Source organism: Vanacampus margaritifer, chromosome 6 (genome assembly GCF_051991255.1).
Source record: "Vanacampus margaritifer isolate UIUO_Vmar chromosome 6, RoL_Vmar_1.0, whole genome shotgun sequence".
NCBI lineage: Eukaryota > Metazoa > Chordata > Actinopteri > Syngnathiformes > Syngnathidae > Vanacampus > Vanacampus margaritifer.
In genome coordinates, this window is record NC_135437.1 from 4,092,123 (window position 1) to 4,118,731 (window position 26,609).

The 26,609-nt window shown below is 43.1% G+C and overlaps 1 long non-coding RNA gene across 1 annotated transcript in view; it reads right to left on the reverse strand.

Moving 5' to 3' along the window:
- LOC144054081 (uncharacterized) overlaps window positions 1–26,609 on the reverse strand; it is a 196,512-nt gene that overhangs the window by 55,264 nt on the left and 114,639 nt on the right. Inside the window, exon 3 of the long non-coding RNA XR_013294592.1 lies at window positions 680–729. This is a non-coding gene — a long non-coding RNA (uncharacterized LOC144054081). The remainder of the gene's footprint in view (window positions 1–679; window positions 730–26,609) is intronic.

The following is a 26,609-nucleotide window of genomic DNA, read 5'->3' on the forward strand; positions in this document are numbered from 1 at the left end:
GTCAATATCTGGGATATACTAGTGTATACATTTGCAGATTGCCATATAAAAGCTCTCTCTGTCTAACTTAAATGCAAACCTCACCAGCTCAATCCAGTGTTCACAATATGCAATACAACTGTCGTCTTAACACTGCACAACAAAACCATACAAACTGCTGAGAGAAAGCATTCTAGGATTTATTCAAAATTGTCACAAGCCAATATTTTATAACAGTGGTGCTTAACCTTGTCGGGGGATCTGAACTCCACCAGTTTCCTATGTACATTGCTCAACATAGTTAGTATGAAGGGATTACAATGATAAAGAAATCACACGACGTACCATCACAATAGCCACAAGTCTAGACTACTGAACACACCAAATTTCCTGCAGCACATCTGTGCCAAGCAATGATCACCTACAGCCAATGATGGTCAAGCACGCCCCGTATTATTACACCCACATTTGAGTCGGGTGTGTTTCTTGACCTCCGCCGAATCATTGAGACTGACCCACTGAACCCTTGGGGTTTGATCGAACCCAGGTACAGAACCACTGGTCTACAATAAGTTTTGATTGGACAGAGTGCACAGACCAGCATAAATAAGACAATAGCAAGCACATGCTCACGTGAATGAGCTAGGCACACCAACACAGTTATTTAAGACATTTTTTTTTTAAATGTAATTCATCTGACCTGAGGTCTCCCAAGGCAAATCCTGAGTGCTTCTGGATAGGATCGGATTCCTAAAAGACACAACAGCAATGAACACATTGAGGATAAATTACATTTCAACTTCCTGCAATAAAAAGACAATATGAGCTGTGACACATTCTAACCCATGCACTTCATTTACATTGATGAGAAATAATACAAGAAAACATTTTCAAACTGCCGTTGCAAAATCAAAATCAAGAGATCAACAACTCCCCTTCACGTGAAATGAAATCTCAAAGAGCTGGTTTCATGTGAGAACAGGACACATGCTTTGTCAGTGGATTACTTCGATTTTCATTTCTACTCAAAAGCTTTATACCTCACTAAAAAATGCTTTCAATTCTTTCCACAGCCAAATCATTTGCATGAAAATGTATGTGAAACTTTTGGATTCACCTTGATTTCTGCATAAATAAGTCATGATTTTATTATAGACTCTGTAGACATCACAGTGCAACCAAGTAACTTACTGTCTGTCAATTGAATCTTTACAGAGAATGGTAGATGCAACTATACAACGGCCCGAAATACGGAAGTAAATCAACAACAGTATTAGAGATATGCAGATTATTGGCGCCAATATTTTACATTTTGGTCTTTTTTAAAAATCTGATGGCCGATAATAGATCCATTTAAAACAGTGATGATATCAGGGAACTTTTTATTTAGATTTTCAGTTAACTTAAACATAAAACATAAAAGCATAAAACATAAAAGATGCTGCTGACCCGATGAACTCTTTGCATCTTTTGTTTTTGTTTCAAAGTAACACAAAGATACATAAAAAAACATATCAGTCTATCTCTAAACAGAATAGCTTCATGAGAAGAAAATATGCCCTCTGGTGTAACACAATCAGAGTCGGGGCCACAACCCGGTTGAGAAGTTGTAGCAATACCGCAAGAGAATGAATCACACCAGAAATCCCAACAACATGGCTGACCTGAAACCGTTTTGTAAAGAGGAATGCTTCAAAATTCCTTCTGGCTGTTGTTCAGGTCTGATCTGCAACAACAGGAAATAGACTGTTGCTGTCATAAGATGCTCAGCCATTTATTAATTCCAAAGGTTGACATACTTTTTCCACCTTTGACTGTAATTTTTACATGTTGTGTTCACTATACAACGACAAACATATGATTGCTTTTAGTTTAGCAAAATGGTTTGACTACTGAGATGATCAGATGACATTTTATGATCAATCTATGGAAAAAATCATAGCAATTCCAAAACGTTCACAAACTCTTACTTGCAACTGTATGTAGTTTTTATTACAATGTAAAAGTAAAGTCGTAAAATGATACCTGCTTACATGACGTAACATTTTCTGATTTTATTTCAAAAACCACTAGCATTCTATAGCAATCGTTGCGGGTGGGTTGCGTAGTTTCCCATGGTCTGGACGGTACGCAAACTCAACAGACTTTTGTTTTGGTAAGATAAGCGCATTCGGAGCTGTTGTGTTCTGGCGTGGTTACGGCTGACAGTTACTTGCAAATTGTCATTAAAGAGTTGTTGATGTTTGTTCGCCGCTTGGCCTGATAAGTTCACCAACGCTACAATACATGTACTGTACATTAAAAGAGGCAGCGGCGGCTCCTAAATGACGGTGAGTAATGACAAGTAATAACCATTTCGTTCGTCCTAATTTTCATGCATGAAATCGGATGACACAACATATGGCCACATACAGACCGATTTAGCCTCAAAATGTAGGACAACTCAAATTTATCAGCCGCTGCCGTACACTCAGTTTACAAAACGCGCGACACTATGGCAGCCGAACAGTCATAACTCACAACGGTGAAGTGTTGTTTTAAAACCAAAATCAAGCAGATTAAATATGTTAGACACTTGTCTCAAGGTCTCATAAGACAAAAAAACTTAGTTACAGCAATGATGTTCATGCTCTACCTCCCTCTTTCTCTCCTTCCACTACATTTCAATGGGCATTTAAATCGCAGCCTTTCACGATTATGTAATCGTGTTTTGTTAAACAGCGATTTAATTGCAAATGCAATTAATCGTTCAGCCCTAGTTGTAACGCACATGCAGAATGCGGCTTGACATTGTCTCGCTGAAATAAGCAGGGACATCATGAAAAAAACGTCAGTAACATATGTTACTCCATAACCTGTATGTACAGTACCTTTCAGCATTAATGATGCTTTCACAGAGTATGTTTATATGCAGCCAATAACACTTTCAAAACGAATATATGGGTTGTTATAGGCCATGTAAACACACACAAAAAACAAATATGCTCTATTTTCGGGTTTTTAAAAAGACTTTGGGAATATTTGCTCTCATATAAATGTGATCGGAATACCTTGATTGATTTATGTTCTGCACATGCTCTATCTTGGTCTTTTGAGTACAGGAAGTTCATATTTGTATGCGTGTCACCATCTTACTCGCTAAACAAGCCTAACTTGAATACATATGACTTATCTGCTGCATTTTCACGTTATTTTCTGTCTCTATGGTGAAAACGCCACAGTGTGTATATACACACATATACTGTATACATGTATATATGCTCATGCATATGGCACGTAGCCCACACCCAGAGGTATACAAACATGATGACACAGCAAAGAACCACACAGATGGAGGAAACCATCTACTTCATTAGTGTGGTGAGTGACATGAGCGCAACGTCTTTTTGCTGATTGTATAAAGTTAAAAGCAGAAATTACATCTATTTGCGTAATAGGGTGACCAACTGCTAATAAGCCTGAGGGGAGACAATGCGTATGTTTATAAAGGACAAAGTGGGACACTCCTCTGCGCTCCTCTCAATGCGAAAAGTCTTTTGAGGCAGAATCCTTGTACAGTACCTGCAAAATTGTCACTTTTCAGGAGACCCCAAAAACATTGTTAAGCCCTTAACAATGCAACATCAAAGAGAGCAAGCCATTTCAACCCTTTAGATTAGTCAATAAGTTAATAAAAAATAAATAAATAACATCCACACGTGTAGACTGATAGTATACATTATTACCAAATTGTAGAAGTATCAAGGAACTGTTAACTGACACTGGATTTCTGAAGTGTTGCCAAGCTCATGTGGGAATGTGATTTACACAGTGATGCCGGTTTTTAAAGCAGTACCGCCTGAGGGATAAGAGGTCAAGGGCATTCGATGGTGATTTTTGGACTTGCCACCTAACAGTATTAGCACAGATTTATCTAGATTCTCTGAATCTTTTGATGATATTATTTGCCATAGATGATGAAATCTCTACATTCCTTGCAATTAGACTTTAAGGATCATTGTTCTTAAACAGTTGTTCACAAAGTGGTGAACTTTGTCTCAGTCTTGCTTGTGAACAACGGAACCTTTCAGGTGTGATCCTTTTATACTCAATCACGTCATGTCACCTGTTTCCAAGTGAACCTGTTCACCTCACCTGAGAAATTTTCCTAAGGTTTTTTTTTTTTAGCATTACTCAACTTTACTCGTTTTTTTTTCTTCTTGCCCTGTCCGAGAATAGGGTTGAATAGGCTAAGTGAAGTTTCCAATGCACAAATGTCAACAATGGGTTTTCAAAAGATGGTCAGCAGTTGAGCAGTTGGTGTGCTTGTGGTTAGTGCTTCTTTACAAAGTGACATCAGCAGTCAACTACTGGCCAGGCATGCATGCAACAGCATTCTTGTGTTTTCACTAGGTCTCTAATTAAAGATACTCTAATCAAAATAACTTCTATTAGGCAAAGAAGTGAATACAGTGGGACTGCAAAACCAACAAGCAGAATTAGATCCCAACGTCTTCAGAAGTCAGGAAATGGGATCAGATGAATGAAGTGCAGACGTCGAGGATTTCAGATCCTGCATTGTGTGAACGCACTTTAAACAGCTTCCATTATCTAGCCTTGTCTTTGAAACTTGACATTTTGGCAGGAGCCTCTTGACATACAAAAAGGACTATGCAACACCTGATAATTTTCACTTTGACTAATGCTAAAACAAATTTCATAGGATTTAGTTTTTTGTTGTTTTATTTATTTCACTTGACAAAACCATGCAACAACCTGTTTATCTTGCCTATGCTTTCCTTCTCCACATGGGTGCAAGAATAAGTGTTCTAACAATGTACCAGCAGCTTTAATGCTCATGTCATGTCTTGGAAAGGCTGCAGCTGCAGGAAAAGGCCACACAGAGAGCGACATAATGCTTCAGAGGAATGGGAATCTCCTATTGCCAACAATGCTAAACTCATCACTAAAGTTTTGAATGAAAAGAAAAAGGCAGCTGCAATTTGTTTTACCGGGATTTTGAAAAGACGTGTGTGATATTACTAAGCATGAAGTTTCATCCAGGTGGGTGACAACAAATAGAGGACGGAAATATGTAGAATCCTGTCTTAGTCTAATTTCCTAATCTTTTCATTCTGTTCCCCACTTTGATTTGAGAACCTGAGTCAACAGGCTGCCCTATGAGTAAAAACTCTTTAGTTGCTGTAAATTTGTTCAGGGAGGGTTTGTCCATCTTTTAAACCTCAGATTGATCTAAAAGATTTCATAGCAGACTTCAGTGTTGTCTCTTTTGTAAAGAAGTTCATCTGAGGCCTGTTGGGAATCTATTTGCCCTTTGCTTGAACAGCCATGTTGCTTCAGGTGACAGAGAAGACAAAGAATGACAAATGAACGAAAAAGCACAAACATTGGAACTGCTGTCAACGACCTAATATTTAAAGAAAGAGGAAACATAACAGAAAGGTTTGTGGACAGAAAAAGAAGACACTAATGAGACAAAGAGCTTTCAAATAACGTGAACAAAGTATGAATGATTGTCCTGTTAACTGTACAGTTGGTAGCTCGGGGGGAAAAAATAGCCATGTCTAAGTGTGAGCAATAAAGTGGAGGGATTCAAGGTCCCTCAAGTATCAAGCGATCTGATAGCACAAGTATGACTTATGTACCCTCCAGGCTTTAAACATTGACACCTAATTTCAAAAGCTGCATGAAAAATAAACTTTGTGACAACATTCTTGAGGCAGTCACAAGTCTGGAAAAACAGAGCAAAGAAATATGGACGTTAATAACTAATGTGAATGAGCAGGTGAGCTGTACTTAGAGAAAATAATGACAGCATTTTAAACCGGTGCAGGGAGCTGAGGGACGTAACGAAGTCGAGCAAAGACTAAAGAGTCCATTGTGACAAAAGTAATCCATCAGATGTGTTCTGACCCCACACAGTGTCATGCGGTCTCTGTGCATCCCATTCAAATCCCTTACTAGCCGGTCAAACCTGTGCTGACAGCTGAGTTTGCTAACCTTCGCGGTCCATCTAGCATTACCCCCTGGAGTAGCGCACCACTGGAGAAGGAAGTGACACGGTCATTGAGGTCAAAGGTCGACTCAGAAGATGCATTTCAAATGTGCGAGGAAAAGAAGGACGCTGCCGGCTGCCAAAGAAGCAGCCTGTTTTTACTTGTCAAATAATCTTAAACAGGTAGAACAAATAGGTCTTATTTGTGCAGACATACATGAGAACAATGTGTGGATTCACCAACAGGAATGATTTAAGACAGAGCTGACATTCACGCTATATTATCCTCACTGTCGCAACACATTCGTTCCTTGTCACAATGCCAAATGAATAGAACCAAGTACATTGAATACACATGTACTGTACATGGATATCTAAGATCTACAGTACATCAATAGATAAAGATCTCTCCACATGAACATTTTTAGCCTGTAAAAGTAATGTTGCTGCCTGGTCTGATGTTTCTGATATACTATAGTGATAGATGAGATGTACGTTATCTGTAATCAAATATACATGTAGAAACTTAGGACTAAAGACACATCACCGAGACATCGGGAGTGGGGTAGGGACTTTCACAGGAACTGTGCTCTCAGCCGGCCCGCTTGTGGCTGTGTCTTCACTGCAGAGTACGACCCATTTCGTGATGTTACGAGTTTCAATCGACACGTAAAAGCCGTGGTTTCTCCCGTGATGTAACCCAAGCACCGTGCGACGAAAATCACAACGAGGAAAGAGAAAAACTTTAGGTGGTTGCTGTTTTTCTCTGCTTTTTATTTTATGTACTTGGCGTGGATGGATGGTTTGAGTGAGAGGAGATGGCGTTTAGATGAAGAATTTGAAAAGGCTGATACGCAAGTCACGAGTTTCGATTGACACGTAATCGCCTTGTGACGGTTTCTGTGACGTCACCCAAGCACGGCGCCGCAAAAATCTGAACGAGGAAAGAGAAAAACTTTTTTTCTGCTTTTTTGTAATGTACTTGCCGTGGATGTATGGTTTGAGTGAAAGGAGACGGCGTTTAGATGAAGAATTTGAAAAGGATTGATAAGAGAATTGTTTTGGTGGAAGAGACTTAAGCCGAGAATGCATTATCATTGCGCATGAAGATAAGATAATTTTTTATAGTAAATACATTTTAGCCAATCAGTCTGAAAGCCCGATCGGGAGTATTGGGCCGGCGGAGTACCTACCCTCGAGTACGACCTCGAGTATGCTCGTCCCTGTAAGTTCCTGTACATGTGGCCCGGTTGGGAAGATACAATTAATCGTTCAGCCCTAATCTTTATCAATAAAAAACAAATATTGCTATACTTATTAAACTTATTAAAAAAATAAACACACATTTTACTCACCAGAGATGATGATGCCTGTCTTGTGTAAGCTAACTGTTCTGCTCACACGTACATTTCCTTTTATTTTTTATTTTCTATCTGGAGAGCTCAGTATTGTTCATTCGGTAATTTATATATATATATTTTGTGTGTGGGTGAGGATGTGTATGTGCATGTGTGCGTGCGTGCGAGTGTGTGTGTATTCATTAGTTCACCTAAAACCTATTAAAAAAATCCCATACCGTTCACCTAAACCGAACACTTCCAGCCAGAGTCGTGAGGCCGTCAGGAGACCCGAGGAAGGACCAAAGAAAAGAAAGGAAAGTGAAATCCAGCACCGTCCAGACACCACCCACCAGGCCAACAACCAGAGTCCTTCACCAACTGACTTACTGAAGGATAGGAAGGAAGGACAGACGAAGCAGCGTGAGATCCATAGACACCAGCCTCCACCGATTCAATGACCTGAGGAAGAAGCAGATTGTGACTGAATTTCGATAGATGCTGGTGTGGTGGATCTGGCATGCATGAAAATCTCCACCAAGAGGGGAGCCGTCGACCCCTGCCAGGACAGAGCAAGTGCAACACCTCAGGGCCCCCCAGGCCGCGGCAGCGCCAAAGGACGACCCCCGGGCCCCACAGGGGCCACCGGCCGGAGAGCAAACCCAGGAGCAGGAGCGCCCCCCACCCCAACGCAGCAGGACGGGGCACTGCAAGCCCGCCAGGCACCCCACCGGTCCACAGCCCCCGCTACCCCCACGACCCCCGCCATCCACCCCAACCCAGCCCCTGCCGCCCCCAGGCCCCAAACCCCCAGACACCCCCCACCCCCAGCACCCCACGCAACCGGCAGCCCCCCAGCCCCCCCAGCCCCCGACCTCCAGATCCGGGGGATCCCCCGCACCCAGGCACCGGCGCCGAAGAGGGGCCGGGCAGCGGAGCGGAGAGGGCATCCGCGCCCACCCCACCGCGTGGAGGGACGGAACACCGGGGGCAGAAGGGGAGATGGGGGGCACCGGGGGACGGGCGGCACCCCCGAACCCCAGGCCCAGCGGGGAAAGGCCCCCGTCGTCACTCCAGCGTTCTTAGTGAAAACTAACCCTGTTACTGAGTTCGCCAGCTCACCGACTGGCGAACTCTACCCCTAAACCTAGAATGTGACCCCACCCAGTGTATATACAAGTGTGTGTGTGTGGTGCATTAAAATTGGGACCAGGTGAATCGGAGCAGAGGGAAATGATATCCCCCTGCTCCGATTCACCTGCCTCCCAGGCATGTCAGTGAGTGTATGTGGTGCATTAAAAAAATAAATAGGGGGGGCGCCGCGGCGGGGACACGGACAGGGGACCGCAGCACTGTTCTATACTGCGGTCTGCCCCAACCGATTTCTAAGACGGAGTGCATAACCATAAAGCATGAAAATAAGTGTCTGTAGTGTTTTGTAAACACTGAAGACAAATGTCGGAGTCTGAGAGTCCCATTTTCTTCATCATATATTGAGTAATGTATGTTCTATGAATTATTTTATCTTGGAAAAGTTGTAAATTTGTGTGTTTTGTCATTTTAAATGCGTTTTCACAAACTTGAATCCAAAAGTCAGTTTCCGGAGCTATAGAGAAGTCTGTCTCCTATTTCGAGATGGGTAAAGACATTTTATCAGTATATGAAAGTAACTTATATATTTTGACCTTTACAAAATTCTACTGGAATAAAAAAAAAAAAAGCAACTCTCCAGAAAAGTAATGCTAATAAAAAAAAGTAGGCTAATATTCGGATTCACTGCATGCCAGGGGACTAACTCTACAGGTGCTGTCCCCCCTGGCTGGGCGTGGGCGGGTCTGCCCCTCTGTTGGCTGCTGGGTGGCGGCTGCGTCTTGGTCGTTCCCTGGGTCTCGTGGTGGGTGCTGTGTTGCGGGGCTCTCCCTGGTGTCCGGGGCGGCGCCGCCCCGGCGCGGTCCGTCGCTCTGGGTCCGGCGACGCGGGTCGGGGCCTGTGGGCCGCCGGGGTGCCCCGTGGTTCCCTCTCCCCTCCCCCTTCCCCCCCCTTGCGTCCTCTCCCTCTTCACCTCTCCCCGCCCGTCCTCCGCCTCCCTGTCCCTTCTCCCTCGTCGCCCTTCCTCCTCCTCTCCCCCTCTCTCTGCGGCCCTGCTGCTGCCTCCTGCCCTTCCTGTCGTCTCCTTCCCCCGTCCCCTCCCCCTCCCCTGTCCGCCCTCCTCCCCCTCCCCTAGGCCGGGGGTTCCGTCCGTGGCCCGGGTCTCGGCGCTCCGGGGGCCGGGGGAGCGGGCGGGATTGGTGTTGTGCCCGCCCCGCTCCGGTGGGCCTCCGGGCACTTCGGGCGGGCCCCGGTATCCGGGGGGCAAGCCCCGCCGGGGTCCCGGTGGGGTGGGTGGGGGTTTTGGTGGGCGGGTGCGCCTCCCCCCCCCCCCCGCCCAGTTGGGGGGGGCCCAGCTAGTCGCTCCTCTTAACTCACTGCACTAGTTTTGCACAATACATTTTAGGGCACATAACACACTTTGGGGGGGAGTGGGGTGGGGTGGAGACACCGTCTCCGCCCTGCAGCTCCCCTCCAAATTTTAATGCACCACACAACTGGGGGGGGGGACCACATACGCTCATTGACATGCCTGGGGGGCGGGTGGATCGGAGCAGGGGGGGATATCATTTCCCTCTGCTCCGGTTCACCTGCCCCCAATTTTAATGCACCACACACACACACTTATGTATATACACTGGGTGGGGTCACACACACGGTTTAGGGGTAGAGTTCGCCAGTCGGCGAGCTGGCGAACTTAGTAACAGGGTTAGTTTTTCACTTAGATCGTTGGGGTGACGACCGGGGCCTCTCCCCGCTGGGCCTGGGGTTCGGGGATGCCGCCCGTCCTCCGGTGCCCCCATCTCCCCTTCTGCCCCTGGTGTTCCGTCCCTCCGCGTGGTGGGGTGGGCGCGGGTGCCCTCTCCGCTCCGCTGCCCGGCCCCCTCTTCGGCGCGGATGCCTGGGTGCGGTGTGTCCCCGGGGTCTGGGGTCGGGGGCTGGGGGGCTGTCGGTTGGTGGGGGTGGGGGGCGGGTGCGGCTTGGTTGGTGGGGGGGTGGTGGTGGGGGTGCCGGGGTGGGGGTGCTGGGGTGGGGAGGGTGTCTGGGGATTTGGGGACCTGGGGGCGGTTGGGGCTGGGTTGGGGTGGGTGGCGGGGGTGGGGGGGCGGGGGTGGTCGCGGGGGGAGCGGGGTTGTGGGCCGGTGGGGTGCCTGGTGGGCCTGCAGTGCCCCGTCCTGCTGCGTTGGGTTGGGGGCGCGGGCCGCGTTGGGGTGGGGGGCGCTCCTGCTCCGGGGTTTGCTCTCCGGCCGGTGGCCCCTGCGGGGCCCGGGGGTCGTCCTTTGGCGCGGCCGCGGCCTGGGGGGCCCTGAGGTGTTGCGCTTGCTCTGTCCTGGCGGGGGTCGACGGCTCCCCTCTTTGGTGGAGATTTTCATGCATGCTAGATCCACCACACCAGCATCTATCGAGACTCAGACACAATTTGTTTCTCCCTCAGGTCATTGATTCGGTGGAGGCTGGTGTCTGTGGATCTCACTCTGCTTCGTCTGTCCTTTCTACCTTTCCTCAGTTTCTCCTTTGGGCCCTTGAGGTTTCCCTGATTTGTTGGAGTTTGGATGTCTTTGGGGTTGGTGAAGGTTAGTGGCCCGGTGGGTGGTGTCTGGTCGGTGCTGGGCTTCGCTTTTCTTTCTTTTCTTTGGTCCCCCTTTGGGTCTCCTGGCGGCCCCACGACTCTGGCTGGATTTTGAAGTGTTCGGTTTAGGTGAACGGTATGGGAATTCTTATTATTTTTTTTTTTTTTTTCTCACGCACGCACGCACGCACACACACACGCACGCACACACGCACAAACACACATACAAAAAAAAAAAAAAAAGGGAGAACAATGATGATGACATTTCAAATGATCAATACTGAGATCTCCCAGAAAAAAAAAAGAAAAAAAGACATTTTATCAGTATATGAAAGTAACTTATATATTTTTGAAAGTTTTTTTGTTGTCGGAGAAAGCTTGGTAATATCTTTAGCTAAAACAGGCGGTTAGAGCGTACCCGAAGGGTTGGAATTTGTTTCTTTATCATATTTTTAACTTGTAGATGATGTAAAAAATTTCCGTTTTTTATTTTGTATTTTTGGAGCAAGGGTGTATATGATATAAACATATTATCTGAGAAGAGATGGTGGGGATGTGGAATTTCTTTCTGCTCCCACACACCTAAATAAAACGATTGCTTGTTAAGTTGAAAGTCGGGTTATGCCATAGGGGAGAAAGCCCACAGGGCTCCACTTGGGCTTTTTTTTTAATTTCTAGTGCCTTCCACCAGGCAGTCAGGGTGGCGGAAATCATTGGGTTTTTAAAACAATTATGTCGCTTAATCGATGTTGTAATAAAGAGTAAATCTAGAAGTCTGAGGTTATTACAATCCTTCTGTTCTAGTTCCAGCCAACAGTTAGTATCTCTGTTGGGTTGTGCCCATAGAATGATATATTGTAGCTGGTTAGCTATATAATAGTACATACAATTTGGTGCCTCTAGACCACCTTTGGATTTACTTTTCTGAAGAGTAGATAAGACTACACACGTACATTTCCTTTGTCAAGCGAATTAACTTGTCACCCAAAGAATAGTGCTGGATAATGGGACTTATGAATTGGGTATTTTACGAATCTTTACAATGGAAAAGCCAGAAAAAAAAGGAAGAAAAAAAATACAATGGAAAAGCCGAAAATGCTTTCAGCTGACTCCCGCATACTCGCAATTCAGCACATGTGGTTTCGCACATTTGCAGATGTTGTTTAAAATGTTTTCGATATATATACTTATTTTATTTTTCTTATTTTTTTTCCTGATTACTCAGTTTTTCGAAGAAAACATATTGAATGTTTATCATCTATCCCCAAATAGCAGGGGTCGACTGTACTTAAAAAATGTTCCCTGCCATCAACATTAATTAACATTAACTGAAATCCAAACGAGTACCGCCATCAATGGTAATTGACGTCAACTATGTTTTTTTTTTTTTAAATGCCACCACAACGTAGATAATAGAATCCAATCTTTCATATGGTATGTTTACGTAGTCATAGCAGACAATATTCTGTTTGCCTTGAAAGATGAGTGAAAATGTTCAAAATTGGCTAGCACTCTAGGGGTTGTCTTTAGCCCGTTTCCATCGCAGGTTCTTCAGGGTAAATTTACGAGGCCAGCGCCGTAGGCCTATGTGCGCGTCTCCACTGCAGGAGCCTTCCCAACCGGGCCACATTTACAGGAACTTACGGGCACGAGCGGAGGTCCTACTCGAGGGTAGGTACTCCACCGGCCCGATAAACTCCCGATCGGGATTCTGCGCTGATTGGCTAAAAGTTATTTAGTATAAAAAATTATCTTACCTTCATACGTGACAATGATTGGCTTAAGTCTCTTCCACCAAAACAATTCTCCTAATAATCATTTGCCTATTTTTGTTCCACATCTAGACGCCATCTTCTCTCACTCAAACCGTCCATCCACGGCAAGTACACAAGAATAAAATGGCAACTGCCTAAAGTTGTCCTCTTTCCTCGCGCCGTGATTGGGTGACATCATGAGATAAACCATTGCACGGCTATTACGTGTTGATCGAAACTCGTGACGTCGCGAAATGGGTCGTACTCTGCAGTGGAGACACAGCCACAAGCAGGCTGGCTGAGAGGATGGTTCCTGTGCATGTCCCTACCCCCTCCCTATACCTGAACGACCTGAAGTGAAAATGGTGCTTTTTTGGGATAACGTTTGGCAGTAAAAGAGTTAAGAGAACCATATTGCTTTTTCCAAATGTGGATGTAGAGACAGGCCATCAAAATTGCATGTAGGAGGAAGCCGGAATACCTGGAAAGAACCTTCACAAACATGCAGAGAACATATGCAAACTCTATCGAGAAGAACTTGATCTCTCAATACTCAATTCCTAAATTGTTCGTTTCCAACTCCAGATAAGCAGCAGATAATGGATAGATGGATGGGCTTAATTTAGACCTGCAAAGGTAACATATCTTTCAATTGTGATTTTCTTATCTCAATGCCTTAAAATCAATTTAATATTCCCTGGTCAGTAGATCTCAGTAACACTGAAAAACCAGAAGCTGAGTCTTTAGGGCCACATTCTTGACCTCCTCTCACTCAACTGCTAACACAGCACGTGGCTTTGTGCAGGCTTCGCCGATGGCTCCTTTTAGGAGTTCTTAATGGGTCACACGTACAATACACTTTGTGTTGCCAAGCAGTAAACCTCCACTGAGGGGAACTCTGGCGTCACCAGGGTTCAGGTGAAGGAGAGGGAACTGAGGGAGAATAGAAAAGCTAAAATACTGGGCTGAAGTTCAGACATAGCATCACATTTACCACACGCAGTCACCTCCATCATGAGTTCATATCGCCGACCTGCAGTCTGACCATTCACAATCACTCAGAAAAAGAGACTCTCCAAGAAAAACAAAAGGGGCCATGCTGTAAATGAAAGTGCCCCACAAAAGTGAAAGCTTAACGTTGGAGTGACAGACACCTTCTACTGATAACATGACAAACTAAGGCTGGATGATTGCGTTACGGAATACCCGACTTTGCAAGGAAACATTTTTGCTTGTTACTTTCATTTGTGAACAAAACTGAACTGAACAACATTGCATGATAAAAATGTTTGGTTTATCACAACCTAACTAGAAACCATAAAATCGACCAGTAAGGATATCCTGCTTATTACAGCAAAACAGACAACCAGTTGTGTTGTTAATAGGGGTGTCAGGTGATTTAAAAAAAAATAGTAATTAATCGCATGCCTTCAATAGTTAACTCACAATTCATCACACATTTTATATCTGTTGTACAATAAAATGTACAATAAAAAAAAATCCCCAAGTTTTCATACTCTTGTGAACATCTTCTTTTCCTTTTGTCTTTTCCCTTCAGGGGTTGCTACAGCGAATCAGTTGCCTCCATCTAACCCTGTCCTCTGCATCCTCTGCTTTCACACCAACTACCTTCATGTCCACTTTAGCTACATCTATAAACCTCCTCTTTGGTCTTCCTCTAGACCTCCTACCTGGCATTTGGAAACTCAGCATCCTTCTGCCAATAAAAGTGAAAAAAATTGTTAAATTAATAGAAATATGGCTGCATCTTTTCGTCATTGATACAGTAATTTAATAATTCATAAAATTTAATTAAAAATAAAAATATGTACTGTACTGTAAAAAACTAGTGTGATATTGATTTGTGTTGTGGTCATTTTCTGCCACTAGATGGCACACTTCCATTTGTAAGACGGTTACAGTACAGCGTTAAAGGAACTTTAAATTAACTCAAAATTAAGGCGCTAATTTTGACACCCCTAGTTGTTACATTGCATTTTTTTGGGTGTTTAGATACTACTTGATGAGATGTCAAACCAATTAGGTTTAGTATCATGTGACATTTTTAGAATCCGCTACATGATAGACACAAACATATTTCTTCACATAGAGAAACATTTACGCGTACAACCATCCATGCGCCTCGGCACACATACACACAAGTATCCCTCACACACATGTAAGTCCAACAATGGTGAACAGCTGCATGGGTCTGTCTGGACGGAGACCAGCCACCTCTGGGCCACAAAGGGCTGCTTGTACCCTCAGCTTGCTAGGAACATAAAACACAAGAGATAAGACCAGACACTGTTTGCCAGAACCAGCGGACCTCCCAAACAGGAACTGCAAGTGCAAGTGTTTGACACACATACTCAAAAGCATGTAAAGCAGCGCATATTTCAATGTGTTTGGTTTGAGAATATCATCAAGTGACATTAATTGTAGTTAAATTTGTTTATTCATTTGTGCTCGCCTCTGGTGACCCCCTTGTCCCACTTTTACGAGCTCATCTGATCACTTAAAAGTAAGAATGTAAGGCAACCAGACAATAAGGATATTTAGAATGAGGCTCCCCATTCACAAGTTGATCACTGAGGGAGATGAATTACCAGCACAACAAAGGTAAGTTTGTTTCCAGGCTACAGGCCTTAATGCCAGGTTATTGTAGAGAATGAGATTGCTGCTATTCAGTTGCCCAAAGACAGCCAATGTGAGAGATGTGAGAGTTTTAAAGAGAAGACTTGCCAATATATCAACACTCGGCTAAGAATAAGGACTTGTGCGCTTGATATTTCAACAGGGGGCCTTGCAGCCTTGGAGGTCTATGAGAGCATCTTTGGATCTGTGCATACTTTCATGTAGTTTTGAATGATATCTAATTAATTACTATGGTTAAGCATGAGGCTTACACACAAGTTGAATTGAAACGGTATGAAAACTTCATTCATATCGTAATTATTGTGAACAAAATCATCTGTTATCAGTATCGGAAACAGCGAAAAGCATTGCATGATTGCTTTATTTTGAACTCAAACAAATATGAAAACTGTTTAGTAACATGCAAGAAAAATCTCAAAATGTATTTAACTCTTTGACTGCCAGACGTTTTCAGAAAAGGGATGCCGTCAGTGCCAGCCGATTTAAGCATTTTGACTGATCTTTCAAGGTCCACAGAAAATTTTGTGTTTGGACTATGGAAACACACATACTACCAAATGAAAGATTGGACTCTCATCTTTTATCAGAAAAAAAAAATTTTTTCTACTAATTCCGTTTTTCAGTAATCAGTAATCAGTTAGTTTCACCCAAATGTTCTGTTTTGAAACAAAATACGGAGAAATCAAGCTTTTTGTGAAATGATATTATTTCATGCACTCTAGTTAATTTGACACCTTTTTTTCCCATGAATGATGCCACAAACACCTAAACAGTGCTTTACTTCTGTAAAACACTACCACCAACAATGAAAAAGTGTTTTTTGATAGCAAAATACGTTTATTTACATTCAACAGTGTAACAATTTGACAAAACAATTTCGCAAACTATTTACAAACGTGTGCAACCGTGGTACTATTTACAATTGTGTGGCTGTTTCAAATACAGTTTTTCTTTTTGTAACACTCCCCTGCGTGCAAGGAGACGCAGCAGGATTTGCAAAACAGATTAGTTTCACTGCGATGGCAGACGCTACACTTTTTTGCTGGCTTTTTTTTCCGGGGAATAGCAAGTATATACTGCAGTGTGTGTTTGGCCATGTTGGCCAAGTCTACTCTCAGGATCATGATACGGTGACGTTACGGTGGTGTTACGTCTGGCTTCCTCATGTCCTTCAGTTCCTATACCGGGTGGTTGATCCATCTTATCTGCTCCATTCATGGTGGCATCGTAGTCCATAACCAGTGTCTTCTCCGTGATCAGACTGTACCCACTCCTCTGATGAATATGCATTGGACTCGGGGCACTCTTCGTTGTCCGATTGAACGTCCGCCTGAGCGTGCTCGGTTGTGCTCCGCGTTTTCCGGTGTTAGCATCGCTAGCCGGTGAGGTTTTATGACGTGATCATAGCCACCGCGTCAACGCTTCCAACTTCGGCGTCAACCTCGGAGTCACCATCATCATCATCATCGTCATCAATGTGCACTTTAGCATTGGTCGATGCTTTTCGTCTTTGAAAAAAATGCTCAAGCGTGAGCTGCTTGCAACCGGTCGCCATTATGGCTTCTTCAGCCATTGTCCCCTCAACACTCTAGCTCCGCCTCACGTCTTCTACTGACGCCTACCCAATCTTGTCCAAAGAGAGTCATCGCTGCTATCTAGGGGCCAAAAATAGGCATTATACTAACTAGATCTGTTTGGTACTTTTAGCACAGCTGGCCAAGGCTTTCCTCCACCCGTTTCCCCCCCCCCCAAAAAAAAGAAACGTGGTGAACGTCTTTGGCGCTTTTCCGTAGGTTTTTACTAAACGTCATTTAACGTTTTTGGCAGTAAAAGAGTTAACAGCAAACTTGTCTTAATAATAATGTATTAGATTTATATAGCGCTTTTTTGGACACTCAAAGACGCTTCGCAGTGGATTTGTGCGCTCACACATTCACACTCTGGTGGCGGTAAACTACTTAAGTAGCCACAGCTGCTCTGGGGCAGGCTGACCGAAGCGTGGCTGCCAGTGTGCGCCTACGGCCCTCCTGACCACCACCAAATATTCACACCTTACAGACACCAGTGTGAGTAGCATTGGAGGCAATGTGTGTAAGGTGTCTTGCCCAAGGACACAACGACACATGACTCGTGGGAGAGCACGGATCGAACAGCTGATCTTCCGGTTACTGGACAACCGTCTCTACACCCTGAGCCACGGCCGCCAACAGGGGGCCTTTGCTTTCTGCGTTTGGCCTTCTTTTAAAGCCCTCATGAATAAATTAATAATTTTAATTTGAAACGCTAAAATTAACATTTTATGATGGTTTATGAGTAAAGTGTAAACCATTTTACTCTTACCTATAACTATAGGTAACAATCTGAAATTATGCCTTTTTCAAAATTATAAAATTGCAAACATTACATTTGAATATAGTACTTTTATGTATGAATAAAGAAGATGCTAATGGGATATTCTCAAACCAGAAATGATAGATTACGATCACCTCACTGGTTCTTGGTTAACTTGATAATCAAAGCCATGGCAACCTTTCATTTAGGTGACCTATTATTATCCCTGAGGGATTACTATGAAATAACTTCATTATAATTCAAGGCAGCACAAATTATCTTAAGAAGAATGCCAGGCATGATAAAACTAAAGTGCTGCTCCATTCGCTTCCATTTGTCAAAATTTCTGCTTAGTCATGATCTGTTCAGTCACCACTTGTGGGCCCACACAGACACAAGCCCACACACACCATGACACAGTGGAGTCTGTGTGGCTTGGATCAAGGTCCACTCTGAATGGGGAGGAGGGTAACCCCCCCATAAACGTGACTGATGTCTTTGTCCTTATCGTTGCCCTTCTTCCCCTTTTTCTATGCCCGTCTATCCATCACCAGCCCCATTTCCCTGTCTTTGTCACCTCCTTCTCTGTCCATCTGTCGCTTTCACTATTTCCTTCTGAAACTCTGACACTTGATACTGGTAAAAGTATTGGGACACCTGGCCACCATTCTACCGACAGAGACTAAAAACACAACATTAGCTATAACTGCTATAACTTTTTGGGAATGGCTTTTGTTTGTACCATTCTGGATTGTGTCCGAATAAGGACCTTGATTTCCAAACAATTGATCTGCAGAACCTCTCCATTGTGAACAGGATGTTCTCAAGAGGGGAGTTGGGCACTGAGCTTAGCGTGTCACACAGTGTCATCAACACATTGCAACAGGGATAGAGAGAATGGAAGAATCGCAGAAAGGCATCGAATTGGATGTCCGTGAGGGGTAGGTAGAGGGGCACCTAAGGTCAATTTGGCCCTTCAGCCCTTAGAGAACAGAAAGCTGTGCAAAACATACTAAAACACTGCTCTGCTTGACCTGTGCATTTTAAAGTTAAATTAAGTTTAAGATCCACAGACATCAGCCTCCACCGATTCAACAACCAGAGGAAGAAGCAGATTGTGTTTGAATTTTGGTAGATGCTGGTGTGGTGGATATGGCATGCATGAAAACCTCCACCAAAGAGGGGAGCCGTTGACCCCGGCCAGAAAAGGGCAAGCACAACCCCCCAGGCCGCAGCAGCGCCAATGCAAAATCCCCGGGCCCTGCAGGGAGGGGCCACCAGCCAGAGAGCAAACCCAGGAGCCCGGAGCGCCCCCCCCACCCAAACACAGCTCGCACCCCAAGCCGAACGCAGCAGAACAGGCACCCCACCGGCCTACAGCCCCCCCAACCCCACCCACCCACCCCCTCACACACACACACACACACACACACACACACACACACACACACAACACCAAGCCGGCACTCTGCGAGGGCACCCGCACCCACCCCACCTCCAGCTGCGTGGTGGGGCGGAACACTGGGGACAGAATGGAAGATGGGAGCACCGGGATACGGGCGGCACCCCTGAACCCCAGGCCCGGCGGGGAAAGGTCGATAGGATACTGGGCTCGAGGTGCCAGGAGGCTCACTGGAGCGGGGAAGGCACAACACCTCCACCTGCCCGCCCGGCTCCCGGAGCCCTGAGACCCGGGCCAGGTATGGACCCCCCGGCCAAGGGGAGGGGGAGGAAGGCAGACAGGGGAGGGGGACGGGACGGGGGGTGGTGACGACAAGAAGGGCGGAGGAGGAAGGGTGACGAGGGAGAAGGGACCGAGAGGCGGAGGACAGGCGGGGAGAAGCGAGGAGGGAGAGGCGGCAAGGGGGATGAAGGGGGAGGGGAGAGGGAACCACGGGGCACCCCGGAGGCCCACCCGCCACGAACTGCGTCGCCGGGCGCGGAGCGACGGACCGCGCCGGACACAAGGGAGAGAACAACTACACAGCACCCCCCAAGAGACCCAGGGAACGGCCAAGACGCAGCTGGCATCCAGCAGCCAACAGAGAGGCAGAGCACAGCACCTAGAAAGTTAACATACTGGCATGCAATGATTCCGAATATTAACCCTTAGTGCCCAATGGAAGTGAATCTTGAGGAGTTGGTGACTGTAAGGTGTCATTTGATGTGGTCTACTCAATCCTGCTGGAAGCAACTAGGTTTCTGACTATAAAAATACAACCATTAGTTACAAATTGCCAAATACAGAAACAGCAATATAAGTTATCGCGATGTGGTGGCTCTTGCTAACAGGCAGAATTAAGTGACCAGATTTAAATTAAAAGATTCTATATACGTAGACCATGTTTGTATACATTTAGTTTTTTTATTCGAAGCAGATATTTTTTTCCATTAAAGTGTGATTTATGAGGAGGTTAGAACATTAGTCGATATTCAGAGTTTGTGTATTTTTCCACTTAACTGAATTGTTTTTTTGCGATAGTAAGGGCTACGAGTGTAGATTGAAATTGTTTACGTGGTAAGTCAGTTGTTGTTAGGTCACCTAGCAAACACAAATTTGGAGATAAAGGTATCCTACAGTCCAAGATAGCGGAAAGTTTTTAGTCTTTAGTCCAGAAATACATAAGAGTAGTGCATAACCATAGAGCATAAAAATGAGTGTTGGCAGTGTTTTGTAAACACTGGAGACAAATGTCAGAGTCTGAGAGTTCCATTTTTGTTGTAAATTTGTGTGTTTTGTCATTTTAAATACATTTTCACAAACTTGAATCCAAAAGTCAAATTCCGGAGCTATAGACAAGTCTGTCTCCCATTTTGAGATGGGTAAATACATTTTGTCTGTACAGACGCTCCCCTACTTACGAACATTCGAGTTACGAACAACGGTACATACGAACATGTCTGCGCGCATGTCAAAAAATGTTCGGAAAGAGATGCTGTAAATTAGATTTTTTATTGCGCACCTTTTTCCGAGTACTGTAGTGCTTCTTTCCGCCGCTAATACCGACGCTTGGCGCTGTGAGAGCTCACCCAGCATTGGAGGCTCAGCAACGTGTCGAGGAGGAGGAAGAAGAAGAAACGCCTGTTGCTCATAGATAAAGCCATCGCACTCTTCGAGCAGCAAGACCCAAATATTGAACGTTGCACAAAGGTTGCAAATCAATTGAATGATGCCATACAATGCTACCGCATCATTTATGATGAAAAAAGAAGAAAACTGTGCAATCGTAGTTAGATCGCTTCTTTCGGCCAGTTTCTAGTAAATCCTCCAAGGAAGATACTCATCAACCCTCATCTTCTTCTCCGCGACCCTCAACTTCTTCCTACATTGAAGTTACGGAGGAGGAAGTAACTTTTGAAGCCCATTCCAGCGACGACGAAGAACCTCTCATGATATAAAATCCTCCTCTTCCTCCTCCTCCTCCTCCATCAAATCCTTAAGCATCGAGTACATCTTCCAAAAGTAAGTTAAACTTCATTTTATTTATCTTATTACGTATACAGTATGTACATACTGTGTGTGTCTCTCGCTCCCTCTCTCTAACATACGTAGTACAGTACTGTACGTATTCTCTTTAAACATAAATTATAATACAAAATATAGCACTGAAGCAACTTACGAACAAATTCACCTTACGAACGATCGCTCGGAACGTAACTCGTTCGTAAGTTGGGGAGCGTCTGTATACGAAAGTAACATATATTTTTGAGAGTTTTTTTGTCGACGGAGAAAGCTTTTTAATATCTTTAGCTAAAACAGGCGGTTGGAGCATACCCCGAAGTGTTTGAATTTGTTTCTTTATCATATTTTTAACTTGCAGATAATGTAGAAAATTTCCATTTTTTATTTATTATTTTTGGAGCAAGTTTGTACAGTATATAATAAAAACATATTGTGTGAGAAAAGATGGTGGAGATGTGTAATTCCTTTCTGCTCCCACACACCTAAATAAAACGATTGGTTGTTAAGTTGAAAGTCTGGGTTATGCCATATGGTAGAAAGCCCGCAGGGCTCCAATTGGGCTTTTGAAATTTCTAGTGCTTTCCACCAGGCGGTCAGGGTGGAAATCATTGGGTTTTTAAAACAAATGTGTCGCTTAATCGATGTTGTAATAAAGAGTAAATCTAAAAGTCTGAGGTTGTTACAGTCCTTCTGTTCTAGTTCCAGTCAACAGTTAGTATCTCTGTTGGGTTGTGCCCATAGAATGATATATTGTAGCTGGTTAGCTATAAAGTAGTGCATATAATTTGGTGCCTCTAGACCTCCGTTGGATTTACTTTCCTGGAGAGTTGCTTTTTTTTTTTTTATTCCAGTAGAATTTTGTAAAGGTCAAAATATATAAGTTACTTTCATATACTGATAAAATGTCTTTACCCATCTCAAAATGGGAGACAGACTTGTCTATAGCACCGGAACCTGACTTTTGGATTCAAGTTTGTGAAAACGCATTTAAAATGACAAAACACACAAATTTACAACTTATCCAATATAAAATTATTCACAGAACATACATTACTCAATATATGATGAAGAAAATGGGACTCTCAGACTCCGACATTTGTCTCCAATGCTTACAAAACACTACAGACACTTATGTTCATGCTTTATGGTTATGTACTCCGGTTATGTATTTCTGGACTAAAGTCTTAGAAAAACTTTCCGCTATTTTGGACTGTAGGATACCTTTATCTCCAAACTTGTGTTTGCTAGGTGACCTAACAACAACTGACTTACCACATAAACAATTTCAATCTACACTTGTAGCCCTTACTATCGCTAAAAAAACAATTCTTGTTAACTGGAAAAATAAACAAACTCTGAATATCGACCAATGGTCTAACCTCCTCATAAATCACATTTAAATGGAAAAAATATCTGCCTCAAATAAAAACCAAATATCAAAATTTATAGAAACATGGTCTACGTATATAGAATTTTTTAACCTAATTCCGGTTACTTAATTCTGTCTGTTAGCGAGAGCCACTACATCGTGATAACTTACATTGATGTTTCTGCATCTGGCAATTTATTATTATATTATATTATTAGTATGGGATTTTTTTTTAATGGGCTTTAGGTGAACTGATGAATACACACACGCTCGCACGCACGCACGCACACACACACGCACATACACATACTCACCCACATACAAAAAAAAGGGTATATATATATATATGTGTGTATATGTGTGTATATATATGTATATGTATTTAAAAAAAAAAAACATTTATTAAATTTTTTTTAATTGATTTGTTGGATTTAAAAAAAAAAAAAAGGAGAGCAATGATGATGTCAAATCGAATGAACAATACTGAGCTCTATAAAAAAAATAAAAAAAAGAAGAAGAAGAAAAAAAAAAAAGAATTTTGTAAAGGCCGAGTCCAACAAATGGAACCAGTAAAATGTAGGTTTGAATGGAATCATTGAGAAAAAATAATTTATTTTGGGTAAAACTTTCATTTTTAATGGTGGCTATTTGTCCTATTAGAGAAATGGGAAGATTATTCCAGCGCTCCAAGTCACTGTAAATGCTATCCAGAAGTGGAGTGAAGTTTAAATGAATTAAATCAGTTAATTTAGGTAAGATTTTTATGCCTAAGTATTTTAAATTACCTATAGGGAATAAGTAGTGTGGGTCATGGCTTGCAGGGTTCCATTAATTTTCTGTAATAGGTAGTAGTGTTGATTTTGTCCAGTTAAAAGAATAATCTGATAAATGTGAGAATTTAGCTATTAAGTTAAATATTTCCCCTAACGAGATAGCAGGTTTTTCTAAATAAAGTAAAATATCATCGGCATATAGATTAATTTTGTGTTCTGTTACCCCGAAGTGAATTCCTTGAATCCTTCTTTCCTGGCGTATAGCTAATGCAAGCGGCTCAATAAATATCGCAAATAATAAAGGGGACAATGGGAATCCCTGTCTCTCTGTCGAGTAAAACTCTGAGATGTAACCCCATTAGTAGTAACTGTAGCTTTAGGAGAATCATATAATACTGACACCCAGTGAATAAATGACTTCCCCAAACCAAATTTATTTAAAACAGCAAAGAGGAAGGACCAGTTAACTTAGTCGAAGACTTTTTCTGCATTTAACGATATAATAACTGCACTGTTTTGTGATATAGGCGATTGCGGGTGGGGCTGACATGACGTACCACCCCAGCCTCTCGCGTTCGCCAATCAGACCGGGCAGCATTACTTGCAGGGGAAGCATGAACTCTTTATGCTATATGAAAATCCACATCTCATATATACATATTTCCCACATCAACCTCTGAAAATATAAAAATGATCACACCAATAGTTTGTATTTTATGGACATTACCGTATTTTCACGACCATGAGGCCCACCGCACTATTAGGCGCGGTTAAATATACGCTAGCTCAAAATACATGGTAGCATGCTTTCATGCTAGAACATGCTAGCGTATGTTTTTAAAAAGTTTGGTTGTACTTTACTGAAGTATTTAACAATGTAAACAGTGAGTTCGGTTGTACTTAACAATGTACTCATCTTACTTTTGATCAATCCTCATCCACAAATCCCTCAAAGTCCTCATCTTCTGTACCTGAAACGAACAGCTGAGCTAGTTCTCCATCAAACATGCCAGGTTCCCTCTCGTCATTGTATTATTGTCATAGAGTCAGTCTCGTTCCCGTGCAGCTCCTCAGAAATAATGCTGGCTTTTACGAAAGCTCAATTAGTGCAAGCAGACACGTTTAGCCCAAGCATGCACAACCCATTCACAAATTGTGGCGTAACTTGCTCTAGCAGTTTCCTAAAGCGAAAGCAGTGAGCCCCAACTTGTCCAACTGTATCTTATATACAGGAAACCTGGCCGTGGTTGAAGACTGGCAGGCATGAGAAACCGAAAGACTCATGTCATCTTTCAGTTAAGTCTTTCCAGTTCTCATGTCTGCCAGTCCTCAACCAGGGCTGGATTTCCTGTATATAAGCAATATGTCGGCAGAAATGCTGCCAAAGTCACACAACAACATTTACAGATTTTGGAACTCTGTGCACACAAAAGGCGCACCTCACTTTGAGGCGTACTGTCGATTTTTGAGAAAATTTAAGATTTTTAAGTGCGCCTTATGGTTGTGAAAATACGGTAAATGAATAAATATGAATGACGTCGTCACATTCATCTACGCTCACCACAGCTTAATGGTGTTTAATGAGGAAAACACTTATGTCCAGAAACGGTTTTCTTTTGCACTTCCTTGGTCCAAGCTCGCTTTCTGATAATTTCATCTTCCTCTCAACTGCTTTTATTCTACCATAGTATTCTTGGAGCAAATCCAGCATTGAAGTTAGAGGCAATAAACTGCACGTGCAAATGAAGAGCAGTTTATGGCGCTATCGGCGGACGCAATGCATTCTTAGTGGATTTTGCCCCGAGTTTGTTCACCTTTATAACATCCACATTATTTATTTGTGATGAGTTGTGTCACCATCCCATTGCTTCAGGTAAAACATACTTCTTTCACAAAAATAGTCAAAAGCAAGATCAAGACAGAATCATGTGGAATTATGGGCCAAAGCCCATAAATGTGGGCCATAAAAAAAAAAAATAACATGCCGGTGCAGTCACGTGTGACAAAAATATGGATAAAGTGCTGTGGAGAGCACCCAAACGAGTGTTGGTGCATCATCCAGTTTTATTTCAATGATTACCACTTCAGTTGTCAGCTGTCTAGCTGGGCCAGCTGTAGGTCATTCATAACCTCCGCTGGCAGCACTCACACATACATACCAAGCAACCACAGCTAAGTACTGTAGATATACACTACTAAGTGGAGTCAAATGCGCATGCCAGTAACACACCGCACGCATGCACAATTTTGGATGACACTGTCATCATGACAATGTTGTACAGTTGAGGCTTAGGGGATTTTGCTGAGCCACAGTATGTATACAGAAGGTGGAAGCTTAAACATCTGTGTACGCAAATAAGAGTGACAGTGTCAGAAACACCTGGGACTCAGACGGTTTTGGGAACACTCTCAAGTGTTTAATACACTGAGCAAATTATCGCACAGATCATAAACGGGAGGAAATAATAGCTGTTGCCCATGCTTACACAAACACACTATTGAGCTGTACAAGCTATGTTGTAATAAAACATGCTTTTGATGTTTGCTGAGCTTCAAGTTAAATTTGACACATTAAAGGTTGGTTGTGATACTAATTTTGTACAAAGGCCACATTCTTATGCGATTTAGCCACAGGACATGACAACCCAAACACACATTCATCTATATAGAACTGTCTTCATGCGTGCTGGCTTGAGCGTTAGACCAAGAATGTCACTTTGATGAATAAAGCAGATAGTGCAGCAGAACTTTAAAATACCATTCATTCATGATCGTGAAAGGAAGTTTGCACAGAGGTAACGAAAAAGGGGAACCTCAGGGCATGAGGAGTGCAAACTGTCAACAATCACTTGATAAAGAACGAGAACACATTAAACATCCATCCACGACATCCATTGTCTGACTTAATGCTTAACAGAAAATATTAGCCGACAAACGAACATACACTCTTTCTCTCAGTCAACGTCTTCCTGTATTTATCCAAAGAAGCCAGCGACAGGAAAACAAATATAAATATGAAATCTGTGACAAATTCCTCCACAAAATCAAACAAATGCAAATAACATTCACATGAAATTATAAAACAATGTGTCTTGAAATACCATCCTATATTTTAAAGCATTTGATAATACACATAAGATTGTCATCTGTACCTAAATGAAAGGAGTAAAACACAAAATCATTGTGGATGATAATTTTGTGGGGAATTGGGATGAAATCAATGAAAATCAACATATTGACTAGTGTCAATTAGAATGTCAACCCAAACAGTCCAGTTGCATTCTATCTTTCA